The sequence below is a fragment of the Bombina bombina genome, chromosome 2 (assembly GCF_027579735.1).
Source record: "Bombina bombina isolate aBomBom1 chromosome 2, aBomBom1.pri, whole genome shotgun sequence".
Lineage (NCBI taxonomy): Eukaryota > Metazoa > Chordata > Amphibia > Anura > Bombinatoridae > Bombina > Bombina bombina.
This window is the reverse complement of record NC_069500.1, coordinates 1,031,668,991-1,031,683,935: the sequence shown is the minus strand read 5'-3', so window position 1 is coordinate 1,031,683,935 and position 14,945 is coordinate 1,031,668,991. Positions and strand designations below refer to the sequence as shown.

General features: G+C 36.7%; 1 protein-coding gene across 2 annotated transcripts in view; it reads left to right on the top strand.

Moving 5' to 3' along the window:
* ANKRD50 (ankyrin repeat domain containing 50) overlaps window positions 1–11,834 on the top strand; it is a 242,600-nt gene extending 230,766 nt beyond the window's left edge. The window contains exons 5-6 of one of the 2 annotated variants that reach the window (XR_008400711.1): window positions 2,974–3,052; window positions 9,720–11,834. The gene's annotated coding sequence lies outside the window, so the exon portion shown is untranslated. The remainder of the gene's footprint in view (window positions 1–2,973; window positions 3,053–9,719) is intronic. The other variant, XM_053703632.1, reaches the window with a different exon arrangement.
* Window positions 11,835–14,945: the final 3,111 nt, after the last annotated feature.

The window sequence follows — 14,945 nt, the reverse complement described above, 5'->3', positions numbered from 1 at the left end:
CAGACATGATCAATGGATCAGCTTTCAAAGGAACAAGATCTAGCAGCCACTTCCCTTAGCTGCAGACTCAATGCAGAGAACTGTTTGCAGAAAAAGGCAAGTAAAAAATGTTTTTGTTAATTAAACTTAGTTTGATGATGATGCAGTCTGTTGTGTGATTAAACACAGGCAGGCTAATCAGTGTATAACCAGACCTGAGCAATGGATCCGTTTTTAAAGGAACAAGATCTAGCAGCCACTTCCCTTAGCTGCAGAAAAATGCAAGTAAAAAAACGTTTTTCTACATTAAACTTAGTTTGATGATGGTACAGTCTCTTGCGTGATTTTGTTTTTGTTCATTAAACTTAGATTGATGATGATACAGTCTGTGTTTGTGTGATAATTTCATTAGGTGCGGTTTAGTAAATGTTTTTGTTTCTTAAACTTAGTTTGATGATACAACCTACAGTAAATTTTTAGGTTTATAATGATGTTTATCATTTAAAGTCTTCATTTCAAAGCTTTAAAAATAATGTATTAGGTGTTACTTATGACAATTTTGAGTGGGGCCTGGAACCCAACTCCCTCACTTCCCATTGACTTACATTATAAACTGGGTTTCAATTTACAACGGTTTCAATTTACAACCATTCCTTCTGGAACCTAACCCCGGCGTAAACTGAGGGCTACCTGTACTTTCTTGGAATCTTGAATCTCCTTTTCTGATTTTTCCATCAGGATAAGGCAGTTTTGCAGACTTCATTTAAATTTCTACCTAAAGTTGTGAATTCTAACAACATTAATAGAGAAATTGTTGTTTCTTCTTTGTGTCCTAATCCTAAGAATTCTTTGTAGAGATCCTTACATTCTTTGGTTGTTGTAAGAGCTTTGAAATATTATGTTGAATCTACTAAAGATTGCAGGAAGATTGCTTCTAGTCTATTTGTTGTCTTTTCTGGTTATAGGAAAGGTCAGAAGCTTCTGCCATTTCCTTGGCATCTTGGTTAAAGCTTTTGATTCATCAGGCTTATTTGGAGTCTGGTCAGGCCCTGTCTCAGAATTACAGCTCATTCTACTAGATCAGTCTCCACTTTGTGGGCTTTTAAGAATGAAGCTTCAGTTGATCAGATTGCAAAAGCAGCAACTTGGTCTTGTTTGCATACATTAAATTCTACTGTTTTGATGTATTTGCTTCTTCGGAAGCAGTTTTTGGTAGAAACGTTTTTCAGGCAGCTGTTTCAGTTTTATTCCTTTGCTTATCTTTAAGTTTTTTCTTTTCATTTATGAGAATACATTTTTTTTTAGCGGAAAATGGCTGTTTTTATTTTTATCCCTCCCTCTCTAGTGACTCTTCTATGGAGTTCCACATCTTGGGTATTACTATCCCATACGTCACTAGCTCATGGACTTTATGGTGGTTATGATTTTTTGTATAAAGCACAATTATTTCCAAATTCCTTTTTTTGATGCTTTTTACTCCTTTCTTTATCACCCCACTACTTTGCTATCCGTTAAACTGAATTGTGTGTGTGTTGAGGGGTGTATTTATAGGCATTTTGAGGTTTGGGAAACTTTGCCCCTCCTGGTGGGATTGTATATCGCCTATGTCACTAGCCCATGGACTCTTGCCCATATGAAAGAAATGAATTTATCAGGTAAGTTCTTACATAAATTGTTTTTTTTTTATTATTATTTTTGGCACATCCTTTAACCCCATGTCCTCTATTTATTTTGCTCTGTTTCATTCTCACCTCTTGTCAGCTTAGCTGTACGTCAGATTAATCACTATAGAGGTGGGAGAGTTTATGTAGAGTGGCAGGAAAGGTAATTCCCAGGAGTAATGTATCGTGGACTCTTATCACCATGAAAGAAAGGAATTTATCAGGTAAGAGATCATTATTATTTCTTTTAAAGCATTCTTATTTTACACTTTTTTTCAAACCTACTTAAAACTTTTGCATAGTAAACCATGAATTAAAGGGATAGTAAACACTTAAAATATTATTGTTTAAAAAGATAGATAATCTTTTTATTTACAATTCCCCAGTTTTGCATAACCAACACTGTTATAAAAATTTACTTTTTACCCTTGTAATCACCTTGTATCTAACCTTCTACAGACTGCCTCCTTATCTCAGATCTTTTGACAGACTTGCATTTCAGGCAATTAGTGTTGACTCTTAAATAACTCCACGTGCATGAGCACAATGTTATTTCTAAAAAACACATGAACTAACGCCCTCTAGCAGGGAAAAATAGGTCTTCTGGCCTGTCTAGATTTGGTAATGAACTACACAATGAGTTATTTTCTCTATATTTTGTGCGTAGTGGAGGATTTTAAACTCACCTTTTACCTCTCCCTAATTTAAAATGTTGTTGTGTTTTGCCCGGAAACAACTTCACCCAGCAGTGATTCAAACTTTCTCCCAGCGGATGAGTGGCAATAACCACAAAACATTCTGTCCTGGGATAGTTATGAATCGCTGCATTATCCCTAGCTAAGCTTAGAAGCTGTGTGAACAGCGATGCTTTGGCGTTAAAGGGACACTCAATCAAAATTAAACTTTCATGATTCAGATAGAGCATGACATTTTAAACAACTTTCCAATTTACTTCCATTAACAAAATGTGCACTGTCTTTTTATATTTAAACTTTTTGAGTCATTAACTCCTACTGAGCATATGCAAGAATAAGTGTGTATGCATTTATGAATGGCTGATGGCTGTCACATGGTACGTGTATGCATTTGTGATTGGCTGATGGCTGTCACATGGTACAGGGGGAGTGGAAAAAGACATAACTTTTAAAATTGTCAGAAAAAAAATCTACTACTCATTTGAAGTTCAGACTAAGTGCTATTGCATTGTGTTATCTTGCACTTGTTGATTATGCAAATCTACTGTGTTGACTGGTCCTTTAAGGGAATCTGCTGAAAAGCAGACTTGAAGTAAAAAGGTGTGTCATTGTGAACCTAATTTGCATATCTTACCCAGAATCCCTTGCTGCATTGGAAACCGTGTATTCCAGAGGCTTTCTGTGGGAAAAATAGGTCTTCTGGCCTGTCTAGATTTGGTAATGAACTACACAATGAGTTATTTTATATATAATTTTTTAAGTAGACATCCCAAGGTGGTGTTCTAGTCCGATTTTGGTATATTTAATGTCGCCATTTCACCGCCAAATGCAATCAAATGAAAAACCATGACACAAATGATTGTAAAAGCTTCTCTGGGATCCTCTTTGTTCAGAAATAGCAGACATACATGGCTTTGCATTGGTTTATAGTAGTTAGAATGCTGGTAATTGCAGCTGTGCACCACACTTCTATAATTCCTGGCAGTGAAGGGGTTAATCGGGTAGCTTACATGGTTAATTTTAGCTTTATTTAATTGGCAAGAGTCCATGAGCTAGTGACGTATGGGATATAGGTTAGGATAGGATATAAGTTTGCCAAACCTCAAAATGCCTATAAATACACCACCACCACATCCACACTTCATTTTTACAAACTTTGCCTCCTATGGAGGTGGTGAAGTAAGTTTTTGCTAGATTTCTACGTTAATATGCGCTTCTCAGCATGCTGAAGCCCGGTTCCTTTCAGAGTGCAGTGAATGACAAAGGGATGTGAAGGGAGTATTACCTATTGAATACAATGGTCATCCTAACGGGGATCTATTTTATAGGTTCTCTGTTATCGGTCGTAGAGATTCATCTCCTACCTCCCTTTTCAGATCGACGATATAATCTTATATACCATTACCTCTACTGATTCTCGTTTCAGTACTGGTTTGGCTATCTACTTTATGTAGATGAGTGTCTTTTGGTAAGTATGTTTTCTTTTATTTAAGACACTCTCAGCTATGGTTTGGCACTTTATATGTAAAGTTCTAAATATATGTTTGTACTTATATTTGCCATGATTCAGGTTAATCAGTATATTTCCTTCTTTCAGACTGTCAGTTTCATTTTGGGAAATGCATATTAAAAAATAAAAAAATTTTACCTGAAAATTTTCTAATTGACTCTCTTTTCTAAATTGCGGGCTGTTAGGCTTGCGGGAGCGCAAAATGCTATATTTTTTTGCGTTATTCTTGGCGCAAGACTTTTTTGGCGCGAGAATTAAGTTTGTTGACGTAATTTCGTCATTTCCGGCGTCTTAGTTGGCGCGGAGAGTTTTCACGTAGTTGCATCATCTATGGTGCTCGTGTTTGTCAGTTGTGGGCGTCATACTTGGCGCCAGATTTTTGACATTATTTAAGTCCTTATTTCATTTTGCTTCTGGTTTCCAGAAGCTTATTTTGTTTGCATTTTTTTCCCATTCCTGAAACTGTCACATAGGAAATTGATAATTTTGCTTTATATGTTATTTTTTCTATTACATATTGCAAGATGTATCAATCTGACCCTGTCTCAGAATCTACTACTGGAATCCTTCTGCCTGATGTCGGTTCTACCAAAGCTAAGTGCATTTGTTGTAAACTTGTGGTAACTGTTCCTCCGGCTGTAGTTTGTGTTAGTTGTCATGATAAACTTTCAAATGCAGAAAATATTTCTATTAGTAGTAATCCATTACCTGTTGTTCCTTCAACATCTAATGCTCAGGATATTCCTGTTAATGTGAGAGAATTTGTTTCTAATTCCATTCAGAAGGCTTTGTCTGTCATACCACCATCTAATAAACGTAAAAAGGCTTTTAAAACTTCTCATAAATTTGATGAATTTTTAAATGACTGACAGCATTCTGATTTATCTATCTCTGATGAGGATCTATCTGGTTCAGAAGATTCTGCCTCAGATATTGACACTGACAAATCTTCATACTCCTTTAAAATGGAGTATATTCGTTCCTTATTAAAAGAGGTGTTGATTGCATTAGATATGGAGGAGACTAGTCCTCTTGATATTAAAACCAGTAAACGTTTAAATTCGGTTTTTAAACCTCATGTAGTTATTCCAGAGGTTTTTCCAGTTCCTGATGCTATTTCAGATGTAATTTCTAGGGAATGGAATAGACTGGGTGGTACTTTTACTCCTTCTTCAAGGTTTAAGAAACTGTATCCTTTGCCGACTTATAGATTGGAGTTTTGGGAAAAGATCCCCAAAGTTGATGGGGCCATCTCTACTCTTGCTAAACATACTACTATTGCTACGGCAGATAGTACTTCTTTTAAAGATCCTTTAGATAGGAAACTTGAATCTTATCTAAGGAAGGCTTATTTATGTTCAGATCATCTTCTTAGGCCTGCTATTTCTTTGGCTGATGTTGCTGCTGCTTCAACTTTTTGGTTGGAAACTTTAGCACAAGTACCAGATTATAATGTGTATAACATTGTTAAGCTAATTCAACATGCTAATAATTTCTTTTGTGATGCCATTTTTGATATCATTAGAATTGATGTCAGATATGTATTTAGCTATTTTAGCTAGAAGAGCTTTATGGCTTAAATCTTGGAATGCTGATATGACTACTAAATCAACGTTGCTATCTCTCTCTTTCCAAGGTAATAAATTATTTGGTTCTCAGTTGGATTCTATTATTTCAACTGTCACTCGGGGGAAGGGAGCTTTTTTGCCTCAGGATAAAAAATCTAAGGGTAAATTTAGGGCTGCTAACCATTTTCGTTCCTTTCGTCAAAATAAGGAACAGAAACCTGGCTCTTCCCCTAAGGGAAGCCTTCTCCAGTCTGGAATAAATCCAAGCCATTAAAAAAATCAAAATCGGCCCCTAAGTCTGCATGAAGGTGCGGCCCTCATTCCAGCGCAGCTGATAGGGGGCAGACTAAGATTTTACAAGGATGTTTGTATCAATGCAATCCAAAATCATTGGATTCAGAACATTGTTTCTCAAGGGTACAGAATAGGTTTCAAAGTAAGACCGCCTGTGAGAAGTTTCTTTCTCTCACGCATTCCAGTGATCCCAGTAAAGGCTCAGGCTTTCTTGAAGTGTGTTTCAGACCTGGAGTTATCTGGGGTAATTGTGCCAGTTCCTTTTCAGGAACGGGGTCTGGGGTTTTATTCAAATCTGTTAATTGTTCCAAAGAAGGAGAATTCTTTCAGACCAGTTCTGGATCTAAAAATTTTGAATCGTTATGTAAGAATACCAACATTCAAGATGGTGACTATTCTGCCTTTTGTTCAGCAAGGGCATTATATGTCCACAATAGACTTACAGGATGCATATCTTCATATTCCGAATCATCCAGATCATTATCAGTTCCTGAGATTCTCTTTTCTAGACAAGCATTACCAATTTGCTGCTCTTCCTTTTGGCCTAGCAACAGCTCAAAGGATCTTATCAAAGGTTCTCGGTGCCCTACTCTCTGTCATCGGAGAGCGGGATATTGCAGTGTTTCCTTATTTGGATGATATCTTGGTACTTGCTCAGTCTTTTACATTCTGCAGAATCTCACACGAATCAACTAGTGTTGTTTCTTCAAAGACATGGTTGGAGGATCACTTTACCAAAAAGTTCCTTGATTCCTCAGACAAGGGTAACCTTTTTAGGATTCCAAATAGATTCAGTATCCATGACTTTGTCTGTAACAGACAAAATACGTCTGAAATTGGTTTCAGCTTGTCGGAACCTTCTGTTTCAATCATTCCCTTCAGTAGCTATGTGCATGGAGGTTTTAGGTCTCATGACTGCAGCATCGGACGCAATCCCCTTTGCTCGTTTTCACATGAGACCTCTTCAGCTTTGTATGCTGAGCCAATGGTGCAGGGATTATACAAAGATATCACAATTAATATCCTTAAATCCCAATGTTCGACTATCTCTGACTTGGTGGTTAGATCACCATCGTTTAGTTCAAGGGGCCTCTTTTGTTCGTCCTGCCTGGACTGTGATCACAACAGATGTGAGTCTTTCAGGTTGGGGAGCTGTCTGGGGATCTCTGACAGGGCAGGGGGTTTGGAAATCTCAAGAGGCGATATTACCAATCAATATTTTGGAACTCCGTGCGATTCTCAGAGCTCTTCAGTTTTGGCCTCTTCTGAAGAGATAACCGTTTATTTGTTTTCAGACAGACAATGTCACAACCGTGGCGTATGTCAATCATCAAGGTGGGACTCACAGTCCTCAAGCTATGAAAGAAGTATCTTGGATACTTGTATGGGTGGAATCCAGCTCCTGTCTAATTTCTGCAGTCCATATACCAGGTATAGACAATTGGGAAGCGGATTATCTCAGTCGCCAGATTTTACATCCGGGAGAGTGGTCTCTTCACCCAGATGTGTTATTTCAGATTGTTCAGATGTGGGGGCTTCCAGAAATAGATCTGATGGCTTCTCTTCTAAACAGGAAACTTCCCAGGTATCTGACCAGGTCCAGGGATCCTCAGGCGGAAGCAGTGGATGAGTTGACACTTCCTTGGAGTTATCAACCTGCTTATATCTTTCCCCCTCTAGTTCTTCTTCCAAGAGTGATTTCCAAAATCATAATGGAGCGTTTGTTTGTACTGCTGGTGGCTCCAGCATGGCCACACAGGTTTTGGTATGCAGATCTTGTTCGGATGTCCAGTTGCCAACCTTGGCCACTTCCGTTAAGGCCAGACCTTCTATCTCAAGGCACATTTTTCCATCAGGATCTCAAATCATTAAATTTGAAGATATGGAGATTGAACGCTTAGTCATAGAGGTTTCTCTGACTCAGTGATTAATACTATGTTGCAGGCTCATAAATCTGTGTCTAAAAAGATTTATTACCGAGTTTGGAAGACTTACATTTCATGGTGTTCTTCTCATAAATTCTCTTGGCATTCTTTTAGAATTCCTAGAATTTTACAGTTTCTTCAGGATGGTTTAAATAAGGGTTTGTCTGCAAGTTCCTTGAAAGGACAAATCTCTGCTCTTTTTGTTCTGTTCCACAGAAAAATTGCTAATCTTCCTGATATTTATTGTTTTGTACATACTTTGGTTCGTATCAAGCCTGTCATTAAGTCAATATTTCCTCCTTGGAGTCTTAATTTGGTTTTGAAGGCTTTACAGGCTCCTCCTTTTGAGCCTATGCATTCTCTGGACATTAAAGGGATATTCCAGCCAAAATTGAAAACCACATGGGTGCATTTCGGTATTGAACAGAAACAATTTTGTAATATACATGCATTTGCAAAAATGCTTCTAATAAAAGCTATAGCTGTTTCAAAAGTGTATTTAAGTATGCACCGTGCACCAGCATTTTAAACACAGCACTTGCTCAGAGAGCCTAAGGTGCTTGTACCATCTTGTAATGTCTCAATTTGTAAATTGCTGACATAATACAAGCCCCAGTGATCATCTGAGCAGCTACATTACTTAAAATGTGGGTGCAGTGACAATATCTAGCTATGCTTCACATGCACGTGCAGAGAAAAATGTTAAAACTAAAATAGTGATAACTTTTACTAGAAGCATTTTTGCAATACATGTGTATTGCAAATATGTTTCTGTTCAAAGATGTGATTAATCTATGTGCATTTAAATTTTGACTGGAATGTCCCTTTAAATTACTTTCTTGGAAAGTATTGTTCCTTTTGGCTATCTCTTCTCCTAGAAGAGTTTCTGAATTATCTGCTCTTTCTTGTGAGTCTCCTTTTCTGATTTTTCATCAGCATAAGGCGGTTTTGAGGACTTCATTTAAATTTTTACCTCAAGTTGTGAATTCCAACAACATTAGTAGAGAAATTGTTGTCCCTTCGTTGTGTCCTAATCCTAAGAATTCTCTGGAGAGATCTATACATTCTTTGGATGTGGTAAGAGCTTTGAAATATTATGTTGAAGCTACTAAAGATTTCAGAAAGACTTCTAGTTTATTTATCTTTTCTGGTTCTAGGAAAGGTTAGAAGGCTTCTGCCATTTCTTTGGCATCTTGGTTAAAGCTTTTGATTCATCATGCTTATTTGGAGTCGGGTAAATCCCCGCCTCAGAGGATTATGGCTCATTCTACTAGGTCAGTTTCCACTTCCTGGGCTTTTAAGAATGAAGCTTCTGTTGATCAGATTTGCAAAGCAGAATCTTGGTCTTCTTTGCATACTTTTACTAAATTCTACCTTTTTGATGTTTTCTCTTCTTCAGAAGCAGTTTTTGGTAGAAAAAGTACTTCAGGCAGCTGTTTCAGCTTGATTCTTCTGCTTATAATTTCAGTTTTTTTGATTATAAAGATTAAAACTTTTGATTTGGGTTGAGGATTTATTTTTCAGCAGAATTGGCTGTTTTTATTTTTATCCCTCCCTCTCTAGTGACTCTTGCGTGGAGTTCCACATCTTGGGTATCTGCTATCCCATACGTCACTAGCTCATGGACTCTTGCCAATTACATGAAAGAAAACATAATTTATGTTAGAACTTACCTGATAAATTCATTTCTTTCATATTGGCAAGAGTCCATGAGACCCACCCTTTTTATGGTGGTTATGATTTTTTTGTATAAAGCACAATTATTCCAATTCCTTGTTGATGCTTTCGCTCCTTTCTTATCACCCCACTTCTTGGCTATTCGTTAAACTGAATTGTGGGTGTGGTGTGGTGTGGTGTGTATTTATAGGCATTTTGAGGTTTGGGAAACTTTGCCCCTCCTGGTAGGAATGTATATCCCATACGTCACTAGCTCATGGCCAATATGAAAGAAATTAGTTTATCAGGTAAATTCTTACATAAATTATGTTTTATCTACTACTGTGTAAGGTTTAATTTTAAATATGTAGTTTTAGTATACAGTAAAGTTGATACAGAAATAACAATGTATGTGATTTTAATTTTCACAGATATATGAAGCACAAGCAAAGAATTTAAATTGCCGGGAGAACTTCATCCGGGATCTCCACATCTATAATTTAGGCCTTCAAAGGAAACTGGTGTAGACTGTGACTTCTAAAGTAAAAATCTACTTGACAATTGCTTTAAAATGCCTTGTTGTAGGCTCCTTTATGTTAAATAATTGTGCTTAAAGGGTTTGACCGCCCAAAACTTTCTAACTCCATCATAATGCTGAAGTGTTTAGTACACCATTATGCACTTTCAAGTAGTGTTTCAAATCTAGAAAAGATGGTGAAACATGCGCAAAAGTGCTAATTTACATAAGCAGCCATACAGTCTCCAGTGAGTCGATAAACCCTATAAATAAAGGAAAATGGCGTATTTACAATAAATCACAAAGGTTTTTCTGGGAAATAATTGATAAATGTGCACCTAGATTATACCAAAGTGCTCATATGTATGTTAACACTTTAGTTTCATACTGAAGTAACCGGTTTATAGATGTTGGCTTCCCTCTTACGATGGATTGTGCACAGAAAAAGCACTTTGTTACTTACTGCAGGATAAAGTTACCCCACAAAAAATAATAAGCCTTTATGTTTTAAGATTCATATTTCATTGTAATATTGTAACGCTGGTAGTTATTTTCTCAATTTGTGAAACACTTGCAGCTAAATGTGTTTTCAAATTGCATTATTCAATATGTTTTGCAGTTTTGTTAAATTGTTCTGCAGTGTTCCAAAAGTTTGTCCGTTACTTTTATTATTTTTATCTTATTATGTTATTTTATTTGCAGCAGATATAAGAATGAGAAGCCTTCAACTTATTTTCCTGCAGTATTTACTTAAAATAAATTCCTGATGGCTCACGTGCCATAGTTTTTCAAGCCCAGGACGCAAACTGAGTTAGACTATTTCTTTTTTATTTTTTTGCAGTGGAGTTGAATGTATTATGCTCACTTTTCTAATTAGCATATTTATCTACCACTGAAGTGTTCAGTGTTACATATAGCTGGTGTAAACGTTCTCAATGCTTATTTAAATATATTTTGTGACCTGTTAAATTGTCTTTGTCCAGTTTGAGGAAGAGTAAGTATGTAGTTTACCTGTTGTGTCAAAAGTGAACATGTACAAGTGTACAACCTAAAATGACTGTGGTTATATATATTTTTTTTTTAAAGAATTAAGAGACGTTAGTGCCATATATTTATTTCCATTTAAAGCACTAGAGTAGTCATGATTTGGCCTCTGCTGAGGGAGTAAGTTATCAGAGATTTGATTTTTTTTTTTTTTTTTTTGTCCCTGTGGGATGTATAATTAATAACAATAACAAGTTCTTAATAGCCTTAAGAATGCAATTGGCTAGTTAGAGACTATTTTATACTGCTTAGTCATGTTTCTCTAATGTACATGCTTTGTGTTGTGTAAAAAAAAAAAAGCTCTAAAAGCTGCCATTTTCTACTGATTAATTTTGAGTATTTATTTATTTTGTATTTGGCAAAACACACCTTTGCCCCTTTTCGGACAAACATACCCATTTTTACAAGGGAACTTTGTTCCTTTTATGATTATCACATAGGAAAAAAGTAAAGTATAATATATACAGGCATCTAATCTCTGCCATCAACTCCTCTGCATACTTATAGCATTATAATGCACCTCTTAAAATACTGTTTAACTTTATCATTTTATTTTAAATATTCCCAAAATATGAACTTGTTTTCTTGACAAAACCACTAGTTAGCCTAATCAGCTGCAATACCATGCACAATGTCTCAATAGGAAGAAGTGGATAACTAAAAGCTCTCTGATCATTTAAACTCAAATGCATGGTAGGGATTTGCTCAACTATTTGGTATTATTCTGCTCATTACAGTATTTAAGTTTGTTTGTATTGTGAATATGTTATTTCTCAAACATTTACTCTGCTATGCAAATGTATTTTGCTCAAAATGGCATCCTCAATGAAAATATTTCATTTAACCTTTTTTTGCAGTTTTTGATTGTAAATAAACAATGTAAATTTAATTAAACATTGTAATTTTTTATTTTATTCCTTGTATTATATTCCAGCAAAAGATTCCTATGTATATGAAAGTGCATAATAAATATATTTGCTTTTCATCTCATATCTCATTTCTTTTCAATTTTCAAGTGTATACTTTTCACTTTTTAAAAAAAAATCTGCTAAAAAGGGAACATTTAAAGAGACATTTAACTCAAAATGTACTTCATCAGATAGTGAGAGTCCACAAGTCCATCACTTGTGGGAACTCCCCTCTTGACCATTAGGAGGAGGCAAAAGACTTGCTCCTTGATGAGGAGTGAGGTGAAAAAGAAATGTGGATCTACTCGTCGTTGAGTGGGGTCCTCTATCCGATCTGAGACTCAGTTCATCCTTGAAGTAGCTGGTCATTCAGAGGAAAAAACAAGGAATAATCAGCCAGGCAGTGAAAGTTCTTTTCTCATTGAGAAATGTCACAGGCCTCCCAAGTGAAATGTGGACTTGTCCACCAATTCCCTGTTCTAAAGTGATCTGCTCCTTGTGGGTGCACAGCCCTCCCAAGGTGAAATCTATTACTGATTTAGATCATTGGCATTGTGCTTGCATTGGCTAGGATGAGATCATCTACTGGAAGCAAGTTGCTGCATCTGAGGTAATCACAGTGGACAAAGGTGCTGATAGGTAAGTACTTTGCACTTTAATACCCATAGGAACATGTACACATGCTTCACATAGTCTGTGGACATATATTTGTACACCATTTACCTTATATTAGCAGTTGTTTAGCACTTTTGGGCACTTTCTTTCATGTAATTGGCAAGAGTCCATGAGCTAGTGATGTATGAGGTATACAATCCTACCAGGAGGGGCAACGTTTCCCAAACCTCAAAATGTCTATAAATACATCCCTCACCACACCCACAATTCAGTTTTACAAACTGCCTCCTATGGAGGTGGTGAAGTAAGTTTGTGCTTGATTTCTATGATTTCTTCTATGATAAGCGCTTCTAAGCATTTTGAAGCCCAATTCCTCTCAGAGTACAGTGTTTTTCAGAGGGATATGAAGGGAGTATCGCCTATTGATTTTATGGCTTTCCTTGCGGGAAATCTTTTCAAAGGTTTTCTGTTATCGGTCGTAGGGATTCATCTCCTACCTCCCTTTTCAGATCTTAGTTGACGCCAGGTTTCCTTGCACAAGGTTGCGCCTGTGATGACGCATGTTGCGTCACTTCCAGATGTTGTTGGCGCCAAAAAAAATGTCAACTTCCTTTTGCGTTGTGCGTCATACATGGCACCAAAATATTTAGTTTATTTTTTCACCCCACTTCCTATATGCCTCTTGCCTTCTATATGCTCAGAGGGCTATGCTGTTTGCATTTCTTCCAATTCCTGAAACTGCCATGTAAGGATATTGTTACTTTTGCTTTAATGTTTTTTCTTTTACATTTTGCAAGATGTCTCAATCTGATCCTGTCTCAAAAGCAACTGTTGGGACCCTGCTTCCTGATCACAGTTCTACCAAAGCGAAGTGTATCTGTTGTAAATTAGCTGAGATTGTATCTCCAACTGTAGTATGTAACAGTTGTCATGATAAGCTTTTGCACGCAGAAACGTTTACATCAGTACTAGTACAGTTTCTATTGTTCCTTCAACATCTAATGTACATGATATCCCTGTTAATATGTTAAAATTATATTGCTGATGCAATACAGAAGGCTTTGTCTGCTATTCCGCCTTCTAATAAACGTAAAAGGTCTTTTAAAACTAATCATAAAATTGATGACATTTCTAATGACCGACAACATTCTGAAATATCCTCCTCTGATGAGGATCTCTCTGATTCAGAGGATCCTACCTCAGACATTGACACTGACAAATCTGCTTATCTTTTCAAGATTGAGTATATTCATTCCTTGTTAAAAGAAGTGTTGGTTACTTTGGATATTGAGGAGTCTAGTCCTCTTGATATCAAAACTACTAAACGTTTAAATTCTGTTTATAAAATTCCTGTGGTTACTCCTGAGGTTTCTCCAGTTCCTGATGCTATTTCTGATGTGATTGCTAAGGAATGGATTAAGCCTGGTACTTCTTTCATTCCTTCTTCTATGTTTAAAAGGTTGTACCCTTTGCCAGTGGCTAGATTAGAGTTTTGGCAAAAAGTCCCCAAAGTTGATGGGGCTATTTCTACTCTTGCCAAATATACTACTATTCCTATGGAAGACAGTACTTCTATTAAAGGGACAGTCTAGGCCAAAATAAACTTTCATGATTCAGATAGGGCATGTAATTTTAAACAATTTTCCAATTTACTTTTATCACCAATTGTACTTTGTCCTCTTGGTATTCTTAGTTGAAAGCTTAACCTAGGAGGTTCATATGCTAATTTCTTAGACCTTGAAGGCCACCTTTTTTCAGAATGCATTTTAACAGTTTTTCACCACTAGAGGGTGTTAGTTCATGTATTTCGTATAGATAACACTGCTCGTGCACGTGAAGTTATCTGGGAGCAGGCACTGATTGGCTAAACTGAAAGTCTGTCAAAAGAACTGAAATAAAGGGGCAGTTTGCAGAGGCTTAGATACAAGATAATCACAGAGGTATATTAATATAACTGTTGGTTATGCAAAACTGGGGAATGGGTAATAAAGAGATTATCTATCTTTTAAAACAATAAAAATTCTGGTGTAGACTGTCCCTTTAAAGATCTTTTAGATAGGAAACTTGAATCTTATTTATATTCTGGCTATATTCTCAGGCCTTCCATTTCTATAGCTGATGTTGCGGCTGCATCAACCTTTTGGTTGGATAGCTTAGCGCAACAGGAAACGGATCCTGATTTGTCTAGCATTGTTAGTTTGCTTCAACATGCTAATTATTTTATCTGTGATGCTATTTTTAATATCAAAATTGTTGTTAAATCTATGAGGCCCATTTATCAAGCTCCGAATGGAGCTCGAGGGCCTGTGTTGATTGACACCTCCCTGCTGGCAGCCAATTGGCCGCATCTGCAGGGGGCGGCGTTGCACCAGCAGCTCACAAGAGCTGCTGGTGCAATGCTGAATACGGAGAGCGTATTGGTCTCCGCATTCAGCAAGGTCTGTCGGACCTGATCCCCACTGTCAGATCAGGTCCGACAGACCTTTAATAAATAGGCCTCATTGTCTTTAGCTATTTTAGCTAGAAGATCTTTATGGCTCAAATCTTGGAATGCTGACATGGTATCTAAGTCT